Below are 16,609 nucleotides of genomic sequence, written 5' to 3' on the forward strand. Positions count from 1 at the left end.
CTGTACACAGCATGGCGTGAACCCTCACGTGTCTTAGTGCGTCTACCCGCAGCTCTGTTGCAAGTTCTACATGCTGCAAGTCACAGTGTATAAGGACACATATAAAAGGTAAAAATAATCAAAGTTCTACGGTTTATTTCAGAAAACACATCTAAAGAACACCATTCCCTATGGAAATGGAAATTTACACTATAACACATTCCAATCCTAAACTGTAAAGAAATAGACTAGTTACTGGGCTTCACAAGAACTAATAGCTAAGTAACTCCATTTGCTCAAAGCAGCTAATGCTGGTATTCAGAAAGAGACCAGAACTGCAGGGACTTAGGGCCTGATTCATTACGGATTGCGACTGTGAATGCAATAGCGATTACGCACGCGGTCCCACTGCGATAGTATGCTACTCCATTGCGATTGCTATGCCGTCGCAGCACAACATGAGGACGCCCACTTTACATCACACACATATGTAATACTTAGCAAGACTGTGAAACCATCGAGTACCAACGCAGCCTCACGCACACTTGCACAAGCTCTGACCTTACTCAGGAATTGCTAACCTCAGCGCACGCACTAAAAGCCCAAGCTGCATATGGCATCGCAGTGGGTAATTAATGCATGCCCCTGCAACTGCGTTCAAATGCACTGGCTAACCACCCCCCTGTCACCACCCCCAAATGGTACTTCCTATCATTCACTCTGCGATGGGTCTGCGTAGCCTCTGTGATCTCAGTCCCGATCCCAGTGACTGGTTCACACACGCGAAACAATCGTCTGACTGCGTGCGCATTAGCAGTTGCAATCCTTGTTGAATCCATCCTTTAGTGTAGGAACTACAATGAGATACACATTGGTTATGGAGTTAAATGACATCTGGCAGGATTGTGTTTCAATCTGCACAAATTCTGAGAGAGCGACAGTGAAGCTTACCTCAATAGTGTTACTACATCATTTTTTGTTACAATCTGCCAATGAGGCCAGTGCACAACAAACCTTGCACTAAGTAACATCCTTTCATGCAAGTGGTCAATTATTTCTGTCTCTTTATGTGAACAGCCTCAATTCTCCTACAAAGCGTGCTATGGCCATACAATATTCCAAACGGTGTAACCCAGATGTCGTCATGTTACAAGAAACCCATCTAAAACCACCTTATACAGCAGAGCCCCCTGATTATTAACAACACTTTCTGATACCCATGGTTCCTTGCACCAATCCCTTATTACCCCCATTGCAGTCTATGCTCCCAATGTGCAGCAGGGTGCCCTCTACACTGAAATCTTTGACAAATTTGTCAAGTAACCCTTGACATGACAGGGACTTTAAAACCACTCTGGACCCCAGTTTGGATAGATCATATTTTAATGGCCATTGTAGTTCACATTCTAAAGCTTCTAAAAATTTAAATTTCTGCAATTGCATGATCTTTATAGTGCATTGCGGCTGTTTTATCCCTCAGCCTGTGAATAAATGCACCATTCTGTAAACCGGGAATGGGGAACCTCCTGCCCGGGGGCCGTATAAGGCCCTCGGAATCATTTGGTCCGGCCCTCTGAGCTTTTTTCTGCTAGCCTTATCTGGCTAGCAGAGTGCTCTAGAATAGAGATGTGTATGACTAGCGACAAATTACCTGTAAGATCCAATAGATCCAGACGTGCAGCTGGGAAAAACAGGGGCCTTTCAACAGTGCCCCCAGAGAGTAATTGTGAAGAAATGGAATGGTTCCAGTGCTATCTTGAGATCTGTGTTGTAGATAGATTTGATCTTCTTCCCGGTGTATTCTGAAATATGTTAAAAAAAATATAAAACTAATATCATGTGATATTGTTAAATGAAATACTGTATGTTATATTCAATGAAATTGAAAATGCACTCAACATCTGTAGGTTGTATATGAGCATTGAACCAATTTCCACCGTGGTCCTACGGTGGTTGCGAGATACAATGTTGATCCGATGTGTTCTTGGATCACTCAGGAACGGTGTCAGTCATTAGAAACAAACGTAACATGCCTCCATAGTGCAAATCGGTAAACCCAAAAGAAGTCCTACAAAATTCACACCTTCTCTGGGGTATGATATAAGCCTTGAACATTTATTTTTAACAACTGATGTCTGTCGGTTATATGGGATTTGGGGTCCTTGGATCCAAAAGACTGATTTATTAAAAAATCAAATTGCTGTTTTTTGGTTTTTTTTAAATACTTTTATTGGTGTAACCTAATTTACATCAATAATCTAAAAGGACATATAAGATGCACAATAAAAAAATATATATTCAAAAAAATATTTAAAAAAATAAATAAATAAATAAAATATACTAAAAGAATTAATGAATAAGTGAAGAGAACCAATGAATGGTTACCTAGAAACACGAAAGCCTCTGCTTCCTCAGACTGGTCAAAGGAAACGAAACTCTCTTTTGAAACTCTGCGAAACGCATTGCTAGGTAACCATTCATTGGTTACCTTCACTTCATTAATTTTATTTATTTTTGAAAAAAATATTTTTTTGAATATATATTTTTTTATCGTGTATCTTATATGTCCTTTTAGATTATTGATGTAAATTAGGTTACACCAATAAAAGTATTTTTTATAAAAAATACAGCAATTAGATTTTTTCAGAAATCAGTCTTTTGGATCCAAGGACCACAAATCTCATATAACCGATGAACATTGGTTGTTAAAAATAAATGTCCAAGGCTTATATCATGGGTCTTTAACCTTGGCCCTCCAGCTGCTGTGGAACTACACATCCCAGCATGCCTTGCCACCGTTTTGATATAACTGTGGCAGGGCATCCTGGGATCTGTAGTTCCATAGCAGCTGGGGGGACAAAGTTGAAGACCACTGGCTTATATCATACCCCACAGAGGGGGAGTACACTACAGAATTTTGTAGGACTTATTTTGGGTTTACTGATTTGCACTATGGAGGCATGTTATGTTTGTTTCTTCCTAACGACTGACACCGTTCCTGAGTGATCCAAGAACAAATCGGATCAATGTTGTATGTTGCAACCACTGTAGGACCACGGTGGAAATTGGTCCAACGCTCATATACCACCTACAAATGGTGAGTGCATTTTCAATTTCATTGACTATAACAGATTTCATTTAACAATATCACACAATATTAGTTATATATTTTTTTTACATATTTCGGAATACACCGGGAACAAGATCAAATCTATCTACAACACAGATCTCAAGATAGCGCTGGAACCATTCCATTTCTTCAGGGTGCCTAGAATGGCACACTGCAGCCACAATCTTTGCAGCAGTGCTGCCTGGAGCGTCCTAATGCCGCGTATCCACTACCCGATAGAGTGATTGCATGATTATGACATTATAATCGTGCAATTGTTCAGTAATCAGGCATACATCAGGGATGTAAATGATGGAAACGACCAGCGATGTGCGCTCCCGCTGGTTGTTTCTGACCTCAATCATCATAACGTCAGGTTGAGCATGTTAGGGGATGATTGAAGTGCCTACACTGAATGTTCAGTGCAGGCACAGCACCAGACTCTGAAACGACTGCACGATTACAATGTCGTAATCGTGACGTCTTTTCTATGTCAGCTAGTGGATGTGCCACTTTAGGACGCTTCAGATGGTTACACCACTGGCCTTACAGCACCCCTGAGCATCCTCAGGATGCTCCGGGCATTGCTGTAATCACCAGCTATTGTCGTCCCACCCCCGTGTAACGTCATGCTGAGGGGGCATGGCCTGCGCCAGACCCGCAAATAATGTTATATATATATATCAAAATGGCCCTTGGCAGAAAAAAGGTTCCCCACCCCTGCTCTATACAAATTAATATATTACTTTTTTTTCTAGCTCAAGCCTCCACAAGGGGTCCAGGTCTCTCCTATCTCTTGGTTGGATCATACAGCCGTTGAATTAGTTCTCACTGCTCATGTGTAGGGGTCCTTGCTTGAGACGACTGTATATAATACTCCTTCTCAAACGTGAAACAATTGCTGAGTTGTCTCCAGCTATCACTGACTTATGAGATCATCATGTCCCCCGAGATCTTCCCTTCAACCCTTTGGGAGGCAAATATAGTCCCTCTCCTTGGCAGCTTATTGCTTTAGCCTCAGCCCAACATAAAAATTGAGAGTATGCATCATAAAGTTAGAATCTCAAATCTGATCCCTCAGCCTGCTCTACCAATTGTTTCCCAAGAAATCTACCTACACTAAGCTTCTTTCCCTCATTGACCAACTGACTGAAATGTTTTTTAAAAAAAGCGACCAAGGCTCTATTATGGGTCCAGCAGAGATGATATGAGAAGGGTAATCATGCTTGCAAACTATGTGACAAACTTTCTCTCAGTAAAATTCTCTGCCATCCATCGCCAAATGGCTATACCACCAATAACCCCCAGGAAATTGTTACTCTATTTAGAAATTACTATGAGTCCAGCTCAGCTAACAGAGGATATTCAAACTTAGCTGAGTTCATGCTACCTCCCTAAGCTTACCTCTGTGCAACTGGCCTCGCTAAGTAATTATATTTTCTTTAAGGAGATTGAAGAGAAGGTTAAACAGCTTTGGAGGTCCATGGTCCCTGGCCAGGACAACTTCACTGCCTTTATGTAATTAAAAATTCCTTGAGCCTTTGACGCCCGGCTCCTCACATTATTTAACACTTTACTGCGTGGTGATAAACTTGACAGTGCCACCACCAGAGCTAATATAGTAGTTACACCCAAGCCCAGTAGGGACCGTTTATAGCTGGGGAGCTATAAGCCGATCTCCCTTCTATATTTGGACCTAATTCTCTTTACTAAAATCCTAGCTATGAGATTGGAATTGGCCATGGCTTCTCTAGACCACCCTGACCAGGTTGGCTTTATACCAAATCAGTAAGCTGAGGAGGCTTATTGATCTTCTTGTAGCTCATATGAAGTCCCTACCAACCTTGGTGGTGGCTCTTAACACTGAAAAGGCCTTTGACTGTGTCATCTGGCCACCGCTGATCCTACCGAGCATGAAATACGAGGTTGCTTTCTTTAAAGGGCTTACCGCCCTATACCATAATTTCTCTGCCTCCGTCTTAGTGAACAGCTCTTCTTCAGAGCCTTTTCCCATTAAGAATGGAACCCATCATGGCTGCCCATTATCTTCCTACCAGTTTACCCTGATAATGGAACCCCTGGCTTCATGCATTCGATTAAACTCTGATGTTTCTGGTATCTCTGTTGGATCCCAACATCATGAAATTGTGCTTTATGTCAATTAAATTATTCTGATTATTATTACTAAGCCACATTTATCCCTACCAAACCTGCTTCAAGCAATATGAGCCTATATGCTACTAAGTTTAAGATTAACTCCCCATTATGCTCTCCCTGAAACCTCTTCAGTTAGCCTGGGAAAAAGAGAAGGGAGAGACTCTGGACCTCGGGGAATGGCTTAACATAAATTCAGAGCTAACTAAGAGTTCTGTCGTTGGTATATGGTCCCCATCTTGCTGCACATTTGGTGGATTCATGAACTTATTCTGTCAGTTACTGAAATTCCCCATTGTACTTTCTTCTTCCTCGGCCTATCCCATAGATACCTAAGCCTACCACACAACTCATCAAACAAATTCTACACACTGTTAAATGTCAAATTGCTTCTCACTGGAAAAACCCTGTCCCTCTATCTTATTTAGCTTTTTTAATGGTTTTTGTGTCAGTTTACCGCATGGAGTTCATTACTGCCACTCTCTGCGACACTCCAGATCTTTTTTTTAAATTTGTCTCCGTGGACTAATCATTTTGAGGCTTAAACACCTTTATAAACCTTTAAGGCTTGCTTACATCTAAACTCCAATATTAAAGTGCAGTGGCACCCTTCACCTCCCTCTTTTCTCCCCCTCATTTTCTATTCTATATTACTTTCCCCTTTCACAACAGGGTACACCTCCACATGTTTCTCCTTTTGTTAGTTTAATGCAGGGGTGGGCAATAAGTGGCCCTCCAGCTGTTGTTGAACTACAAATCCCAGCGAGCATTGCAGCAGTTTTAGCATGGCCAAATAGCAAAATTGAGGCGGATCATGATGTGATGTGTAGTTCTACAACAGCTGCGGGCCGCTAATTTGCCACCCCTAGTTTAATGTATAATACACATGTTTATTCATCTTTCCACTCCTAATACACTTGTTTATTCATCTTTCCAGTCAACACACTGTATCAGATGCCTTAATGTATGATGTTTTCTGATTATTGTGGACTTGTGCCTCCTGCTTATTTGATTCTGTTATGACATAACTGTTACTTCTATTTCCCTTATGTACCCCCGTTTAAAATCTTTAATAAAACACTATAAAGAAAAGTAAGAAAGCAGATTGTGATTAGTATTTAAATGTATAAGCAGAGCCATCAATGGGCTTGGTAAAATAATATTCCCAAAGGCCAAATAAATGGAACCGGGAAGGACTGTCCACCTAGATCCTCTAATGAAACACTTGTATAAATATGCAGAGAAACACAACTCTATATGTAGTTTCCACATATCAGCTGACAGCACAGTCTGTTGAAGACCACAGATGAACTATGCTCTAATCCAGTGGTTCTCAAAATCGGTCCTCAGGACCCCACACAGTTCATGTTTTTCAGGTCACCCAGCAGGTGCACAGGTGTATTCATCACTCACTGAAACATTTTAAAATATCCACAGGTGGAGCTAATTATTTCACTTGTGATGTTCTGAGGAGACCTGGAAAACATGCACCGTTTGGGGTCCTGAGGAGAGAGTTTGAGAACCTATGCTCTAATCAACTAAGGAGTGTAGGAATTCTTCATCTATTGATGCCTTCTGTAATCAAGATAATTTATAGTTATTTAATCATCAAGGCCATCCCCAAAAGAGTTGAGGAGGAGATGAAGGGCAGATCTATTTGTTTTGTTTGTTAACATAATTCCCATCCAGAAGATATTAAAAGAATTGTTTAACAATTTTTTCTACTACATATTGTTGAGGTTAAGCCACATTTGACAAAATGCCTACATGTTTTATGCACGAAGTCTGAGAAATAGTACCCAGTTTTTAATAAATAAATACAGAAAAAGGTACATCTTTAAAGGAATAATTAAATAAAATGTTCTAACTCCTGCTGATACCCAACGGTTTTTTATAATTGTGGAAAAAGAAAGGTGTATTACTTGTAATTGTATTAAGCGCAGACATATAGAATTTAATCCAAATACTAAAGAAAAGTTTGCTATTTTAAGCAATTTTACTTGTTAAATCTCCTTTGTTATTTGAGTGTCAGTGAGGGGCCAATCAGTGGGTCATACCACTTGGTCCCTGAATACTAGATTCCATGAGTATAGAAGGAATGTTCAAAAGGCAATTAAAAGTCACAAACATATTAATTTAACCAAGAGAGTTTCACACTCTATGTAGGTATGGTGCACTTTAGATTTTTGCATTGCAATCTTTTTTCCCAGGGGTTAAATGATACAATAGAGTTGAACACTGTATTATTCAGTTTACTTTATAGTTTTACTCTTTTATATATTCTCCCTGTTGACTAAGTTTTCGACTAAGAAAAATTGTTGTATGTTAAATAGGGATATATGAGAGAAAATCCCAGGATTTGATTTAATGGTTTTATTTTTTAATTGAGTGTTTGTTCAACTGTCTCGAAGAGTTTATAATATGCAGAAGAATTGTTTTTAATACATTTTACAGTCTATTATTATTGTGTGCGTTATATAGTGTACATAGGTACCACTAGCGCACGCAGGGGGGTTTCCGAGTACCCAGAAACCCCCCCTGACCAACCAAATTTTTTTTTTTATAGACGGAGACAGTCTTGTCTCCGTCTCGGGCTGTAACCCGGGTGGCCATACAGAGGGGGAAATGCTCTTTGGGAGTTCTCTGGAGAGAGGTCTGCCCGGCAGCTGCTGCAATGTGTATTTGCCGGGCGCCCGCTGTGGTGTACATCAGCGGCGCACCCGGCTGTCCTGACTACTGTGAAGGTTGATGCTAGATCCCCTTTCCATAAGTACATCTATGGAAGGGGATCTATCCACAACCCTTCTGCGAGCTCCGCCTCCCCCGACTCCAGCTTGGCGCACTGGCTTTAAGGAGAGTCATGACGTCTCTCCAGAGAACTCCCACAGTGCTGACGAGGGATGGAAGAGCTGTTGGGCGCGGCGCGGGAAGGCGGCAAGTCACTGAGAGGCTCAAACCCTGAAGAGTCAGGTCAGTTCACTCTTGTTACTAGTGTTGGCCCGGGTAGGTGGTATGTGTGTTGTATGTGTTTGTGTGATGTATGTATGTGTGTGTGCGACATTGAAGTCCTGGAGGGCGAAGGGTGTTTGGGATGTATGTGTGTGAGACATAGGATTCCCAGGGAAAAGGGAGGATCAGTACGGCCACCCGAGCAGCAGCCAGGCAACTAGGGTGTGTGTAAGTCTGCTATGTGCATGTATGCAAGTATGTTGTGTGTGTATGTTATGTGTGCATGTTTGCTGTGTGTGTCACACACATACCCACACACACATATATATATATATTGGAACCCCCCCCCCTAAAAATCCTGCGTTTGCCCCTGGGTACTGTCATAGGTAACTGCAGCGACAATGATGCTGCAATGTACTTTTAGGGATCGGATCCAATTGCTGCTAGCTGTAGGGCAAAACAGGACCAAAATCCAAGCCAGAGATTTGATACAGTGGTAGACAAGTAGGGTTACAACAAATACCCAAAGGATTATGTGGAAGGAGACCATATTGACATTTAGAGAATAAACAGTATTAAAGGTAGCGCTATATGGTATATTCAAAAAATTCCTCTATCTCTGGATGCTACAGCTGCTGTCGACAAATACCAGGTAGTGTCCTGGTGGAATATGAAATTATAGATTACAAATATTAAGCAGTGGTTGGAGCATACAATTTAATAGGGAAAAAGATTTTTTGTACATATATTAGTCAAATATAGTGTATAAAATGACATATGTAGTTACAAACAAACTAAAAACGGGGGGAGAGATAATCCCCACATATGATAAAATTCACAGCCTATACATAAATTGTCACTGAGGGTGAAACAGTGAACAATGAGTGAAAAAAGGAACTTGTATATACTCAGATAAATGTACTTATGTACACAGTTTGTATCCAAGCAATTCCAAAATAAATAGTATCTAATTCTGTTGGTAACAAGTGGTTACTAGTATGGAAAATGAGCTCAAAGCAATGTCCCGGTATATTGAGGAGCAATGCAAGATGAACGGAGTATCTGCACAGCCCCGTATCAGCTCTTTATGGTGTAGGGGTGGGTATCTCACATCCAGGTGGGGGGATAATCACCTGGGATAAATACCTGTATTGTCCCTGGTGTAGTCACCCAATGGAGCTGTTAGATGAAAGGCTCAGGCAGCGGTGCGGTCAGGGGTTACTCCGTGCCGTGGGATGCAATCTCTCGTATGGAGCGTCCCTGTATAATCCCTGGTGTAGTCACCCAGTGTTGCTGGTGGATGAAAAGCTCAGGCAGCGGTGCGGTCAGCAGTAATTCCGTGCCGTGGGATAAGCTCTCGTGTAGAGCGTTCCTGGGTTCCGTGATGCTGAAAGTGGCAGTGAGTTCAATATAAGCTTAGAGTGACTCGCTGTCTTATAGAGCCGGGTGCAGAGTAAAGTTCAGCAGCTATGATCTGCAGAGCAAGCCGCCCAGAGAGCGGGCTCTTCATATAATGATAATAGGTCCTGGAAACTCTGTATGTGCAGTGACCCTTTGCTTGTCGGTCGCTGTTAAACAATGGGATATCCAGTATGGATGGGTGCTCAGTTCCAAGATGTGGATGTTAGCGAAGTGGCTTTGGATACACCACCCTTCAGTGAGTGACTAACGCGTTTCCCTGTGCATCACAGCTTCGTCAGAGGCAATGAGAGAGGATTGTAATCAAATGCTCTTGTTATAAATACACGTTCCCCTGATTGTTAATTGAAAAGTTCTGGAAACTCTCTCCTAAGTAACATAGTATTCAGCTGCGAGAAATATATTCACATGGTTTTAGAATAAACGTCAGCGCTATATAAATGCAGTTAAAATCTTACTTCTAGATTTACTGTAATATGCAGATAACAGTCTAAAGAACAAGAAATAGTTAAAATATATGAAATTATAGTAATATATTTGGAGATCATAACTATAATATTTGATCTTAATTTCAGAGTTTTACATTTTTATATATTTATTCATTTTTATACAGAGTCTTTTCATTTATATAGTACGACAATCCATTTAACACTCAGGATGCATTTAAATATAAACACACCATGAGAAGGTATCCACAACCAAAAAGTATATAATGGTTATACACATAAAATTGTTATTATTATTTCTGGGGACATATATCCCTTTTTGATAATTATATGGACAATACATAGAATATTTCTTCACATACAAATATATCCACCACACTTAGGTACATCTCTTAATTCAAATGTCATATATAATCCTGTTCGTACTAAAACTAAAAAAATATAAAATATAAAATAATAAATAAAAAATAATAAATAATCAAAAATATTGGGACACATAATATCAACAATCAAAATAATTAAATTATTGTATGAGTGTATACATATATATTTTTCTCCCTAAAAAATCTAATGAAAGTAGTTTCAACATTGCATGTGAAAAAATTATTCTAAATAGTGTTGTTTTACTTCACAGAAAGGAAAAAGACACAATATGGGGAAAGGGTAATGGAAACATAATCCATCTCCTCCACATTCTAAATGTAGAGATAATGGACCATATTAACCCTTGAGTAATGGTATTCCCTTGTTGGGTGTAAATAGTTCTTCTAAGTAAGGACATTTTGTGTTAATATGTTTTTACAAATCACACTCCTAGTAGATAGTAGGGGATAGGATATGAGATCCAGAGACCAATATGTATTATCTGAAGATAAGGGAATGCCCAATATAAAGTGGGTGGTGCGTGGCGTTGTGCAACATAGTGGGACCGCATAGTCCCTAAGATCTTGCACTGTGCCCTACACCCACCCACTTAGAGAACACAGTTCAATTCCACCGCCTCATTCAAACCCTCAGGAGAGATGGTATCAAGTTTAAACATCCAGTATAGTTCTTGTTGGCATAGGCGTTGATAACGATCCCCGCCCCATCTGTGCTCTGTACATGTTCCAAGCCCACAATTTTTAAACAATCCCCTTTACTATTATGACATTCCATAAAATGTCTAGATATACTATGTTGATTTTGCAATTCATGACATTTCGTCTGTGTTCTAAAAATCTCTTTTTGATAGGTCTTGTGGTGCGGCCCACATAGAATAGAGGGCAATCACAAAATAGTAGGTATATCACAAAATCAGTGTTGCAATTCATAAATTGTTTTATATTAATTTGAATCTCTCTAGATGGAAGCGTAAATTTGTTATGCACCTTATAGACATGTTTACAAGTAATACATTGATTTTTCCCACATTTGTAGAAACCTTCTGGTCTACTTGGCAGCCACTGTTCTTTGATGGTAGGCTGTTTTTTAGGTGTATTCTTCATAAAGCTAGGTACTAACAGGTTCTTCAAACTCTTATTCTTTTTATAGATTACCATAGGTTTGTCTGGAATGTTATTTCTAAGAATGGGATCACATTTTAAGATAGAGTAATTTTTTAGAACAATATTTTTTATTTCAGATGACTTACAGTTATATTTAGAAATATACAGTAGTTTTTCTTCTTTTTCTTCTACTTCACGTAGATTTTCCTTATCCTTATCCTTTTTATATAGTATATTTAGCTGACTGAGGTTTTTTGTGTCCTGTATAGCTTTTTGTAATAGTGATTCCGGGTATAGTCTCTCTCTAAAGTGATTCATCATATTCTCTGCTTGTCTATTAAAGGTTTCTTGATCAGAGCAGTTCCTCCTAACTCTTAGTAGTTGCCCCCTTGGTATATTGGTTTTCCATGGTCTATAATGGCTACTAGAAAAATGTAAGTAATTATTGACATCCGTTGGTTTGCAATATGTTGATGTAACTATAGTATTATCTCGGATTTCTAATGTGATATCCAAAAAGTTGATGGTAGACGTATTGTAGGTGTATGTAAAGTTTAAATTGTATGTGTTTAAATTCAGGTACTCCACAAATGAAATGGCTGTTTCCCTAGGACCATTCCATATTATAAATAAGTCATCTATATATCGACCATAGAGCACCAGGTTCGCAGCCCAGGGCCCACCCTCCACATGGGAAGACTCAAAGTCACCCATGTAGAGGTTGGCATAACTGGGTGCGAACTTGGCACCCATAGCGGTCCCCATTACTTTTAGATAATATTTGTTTTGAAATAAAAAATTGTTGTGATGTAGAATAAAGTTTATACACTCCAAAATAAATGTTTGATGGTCTTCTGTTAAATCAATATCCCTAGACAGCCTTGATTTGATCGTGGAAACACCCAGTTCATGCGGAATATTGGTGTATAGTGCTGACACATCCAGTGTCAAAAACGCATATGTGTCCTTCCATGTAATATTCTGTATTAAATGTAGAAAATTACTAGTATCCCTAATGTATGATTTCAACGTAGTAACCCGAGGTTGGAGAAAATAATCAATATAAAATGAAAGATTAGAGACCAAAGAATTTATCCCGGAAATTATTGGACGTCCTGGGGGTGAGACCAAAGATTTATGTAATTTGGGTAGGTAATAGAAGGTTGGTGTTACCGGAAATGGAATAAACAAAAAGTTTTTTTCTTTTTTATCTATAATGCCCTTATTGTATGCTTTGTCCAATATTATCCGTAATTCTACCTGGAAACGGGATGTAGGATTTGAGGGGAGAACCTGATAAAAATTCCTGTCTCCTAGTTGTCTAAGTGATTCATGTATATAGTCTGTTTTATTTAATATAACGAGACCACCCCCCTTATCGGCCTCCTTAATAATTATTGTAGTGTCTTTAGTCAAGTTCTTCAGTGCAAATTCTTTGGTCGTTAGGCACTCACTGAAGGGTGGTGTATCCAAAGCTACTTCGCTAACATCCACATCTTGGAACTGAGCACCCATCCATACAGGATATCCCATTGTTTAACAGTGACCGACAAGCAAAGGGTCACTGCACATACGGAGTTTCCAGGACCTATTATCATTATATGAAGAGCCCACTCCCTGGGCGGCTTTACTCTGCACCCGGCTCTATAAGACAGCGAGTCACTCTTTAGCTTATATCGAACTCACTGCCACTTTTACCATCACGGAACCCAGGAACGCTCTACACGAGAGCTTATCCCACGGCACAGAATTACTGCTGACCGCACCGCTGCCTGAGCTTTTCATCCACTAGCTCCACTGGGTGACTACACCAGGGATAATACAGGGACGCTCCATACGAGAGATTGCATCCCACGGCACGGAGTAACCCCTGACCACACCGCTGCCTGAGCCTTTCATCTAACAGCTCCATTGGGTGACTACACCAGGGACAATACAGGTATTTATCCCAGGTGATTGTCCCCCCAGCTGGATGTGAGATACCCACCCCTACACCATAAAGAGCTGATACGGGGCTGTGCAGATACTCCGTTCATCTTGCATTGCTCCTCAATATACCGGGACTTTGCTTTGAGCTCATTTTCCATACTAGTAACCACTTGTTACCAACAGAATTAGATGCTATTTATTTTGGAATTGCTTGGATACAAACTGTGTACATAAGGACATTTATCTGAGTATATACAAGTTCCTTTTTTCACTCATTGTTCACTGTTTCACCCTCAGTGACAATTTATGTATAGGCTGTGATTTTTATCATATGTGGGGATTATCTCTCCCCCGTTTTTAGTTTGTTTGTAACTACATATGTCATTTTATACACTATATTTGACTAATATATGTACAAAAAAATATTTTTCCCTATTAAATTGTATGCTCCAAGCGCTGCTTAATATTTGTGATCCATATTGACATTTATAATGTTGGGATGGTAATAATGTTGATAGATGCATCTTATTTTGTGCACCACAAAAGGACATATTAACTTTTATTGGTTCAATTAAAAGCAGCGACATATTTAATAAACAAGAAAGAGAGAGTGACGATACAAGGAAGAAATATGTGAATAAAACTTTTGCGGTCACCTGTGTGTAATTGTGATATTTCTTATTGTTCTTAAATGCAAATGATTATTGTGCCTTTTTATTCCTTGAATGAAGCATCTGAAATAATTTTATATATAAAATTAATTGGTCTGTCTGGTTATGCCTTTGGACATCTCTGCACCAATTGGGATGAAACCAATGCAAGGTGGTCCAGTTGGATCCTGGCCAGGTTTTAGGGAGGTTTGGGTCCTGGTCAAACCTCCCTTTGGTGAACCCTGGGCCTAACTTTGAGCCAGTTCTGGGCCATCCACTGGATGGATTTGGATGACAACTTCACAGGGTGGCAACATTGGATCCCAGAAGACATATACTAGGGGTTGGGGTCCCAGTCGGACCTCCTGTTGGTGTACACTGGGCAGAACTTTGACCCAGGGAGCCTGTTCTGAGCTTTCCACTGGATGGATTTGGATGAAAACTTCACAGATGGGTGGCAATTGGTCTGATTTATATACCAAATGGTTAGGTATATGCACTCTTAGGTACTTAATCTCCATACATTTGATGCGTCATTTGTACCCCAAAATTAGCCAGTTGAAAATAACTTTCCAGTTGATTAAGTAGAGCTTTCTAGTATGGCAAATTAATATGTGTACCTGGTTAGTTGTTTGTTATCAGCCACAGTATCTGGCCTTTTCAATTATTAATTGGACAACCAGTAGTACAAGTTTGTATAATTTATAAACTGGTAAATATCATCCAAAAAGTCTGAATAGAAAAAGTTTATCCTATGTATGTTTTGTAGGAACTTACTGCAATTAATATAAACTAAGTTATTGTTCATAACTTAGTTTATAATAATAGCAGTAAGCTGCTGTGATATCTAGAATTGTATTTGGGATACATGTAGGCATTAATATCGCAACACTAAGTTCCAAATGGATTTGCATTTTTTAGTGATGTGTGTTGATCCCCGTGTTTTGCTTCTCAATCTTGTAGTATTTTGGTAAAACCATCTCAAATGTTTGATTTCTTTAAAAATGTATAAAAAGCGCTAAAAATCAAGACATTTGGACCTCTTTTGTTCCTACAGTATTATTAATATCGATAACATTCATTTACAGTCATTTCCATCCAATTTTGACCACCTCACAATATTGTTTTCACCCATATTGGCCAAATGCTGCAGCAAGCTGGCCTGCTAAACTAAGTGACAGAGCAGTTACACAAACACATGGCAGTTTAATAGAATACAGCACATCTATGAGACATAGCACGGAATAGGATTGACCCCTACGTGCTGTTGCAACGGCGTTAAAATGCCGGCAACGGGCCGACACATCGCACCCTTCGCAGCCCGACTCAAACCTGAATTTGCCAAACTTTGCTCGCTGCCCTCAATTTCACTATTCAAGTAAAAGTCTAGTAGAAAATATAATATATTATTAACACACTTCTCCAACCAGCAAATCAGACATCACAGGCTTCAGGCCAATGCAGGCAATTCAAGTCAGAGTTACAGAAATTGATAGTTCAGTTGATAATTCTTAATAATTAATTAAGCAACAGAGCAGCGCACCAAACACATGGCAGTTTAAAAGAATATAGCACATCTGTTAACCATAGTGGTAGACAGGATGGCTGTTTAATGAAAACATTCTATAGTTGCATGGTTTATTAATCAAGAACTAATAACCTAAACCGATCAGCCCACAGTTGGAATTTCATGGAAAATGGAGACCCCCTTCTCCCCTCTTGGGCAACTACCAGCACAGCCCTGGGCTAAATGCCCAGGACGTTCCCCACATCCCTCGTGGCATTGGCTGCAGGGTTATTGGTATTATTTAAGTAGTTAATATTGTTCTTTACAGGCAGACTACAGGTCCCAGAAAGCCTGCCCTGGCATGACAGAAATTGTGGATCAACAAGTGCCAGCATGCCCGAACATTAAGGACCCGCTGGCACATGTAATCCACCTGTAAAGAAAATATTAAAATAAACACAGGGCTCGCACACAGACTGTGGTAGTTTAAATATAAATAATTTAAATAAAAACAAGGACATACTTACCAAATCCTTGGGTGGCCGCCCATTCGTTCCATGCAGGCATCCAATAGTCTTTGTAAAATATAAAAATGCAAATGAGCCCAGCCAGACATGCGCTGTACTTATGTACAGGGCTGGTAGTTGCTCTGTAGGGGAGGGGGGCATTCAGAGGAATTCCAGCCCTGGGTTGACCAGTTTGGGGCTGGTTGCCGCCACACCAGGGGGACCCCATGCTGTGTGACTTTCACACATACAGTAGCTAAGCCTGCACAGATCATACTGATCTGTGCAGTGCTCTCAACCCACCCACAAAAGCGGAGGAATAGGAACTAGGAAGTATACAGGGAGGAATTTATATGCAATCAAACAAGATCTAACATTTCTGGGATTATAACGTTTTGCCTCGATTTAAGACCCAAATTTGGCTGGGAGAACAGAGACATGCTACAGGTCGACTAGGAACACCCAAGTTCTCAC

This window comes from Taudactylus pleione, unplaced genomic scaffold, assembly GCF_031769625.1.
Source record: "Taudactylus pleione unplaced genomic scaffold, aTauple2 ptg000454l, whole genome shotgun sequence".
NCBI lineage: Eukaryota > Metazoa > Chordata > Amphibia > Anura > Myobatrachidae > Taudactylus > Taudactylus pleione.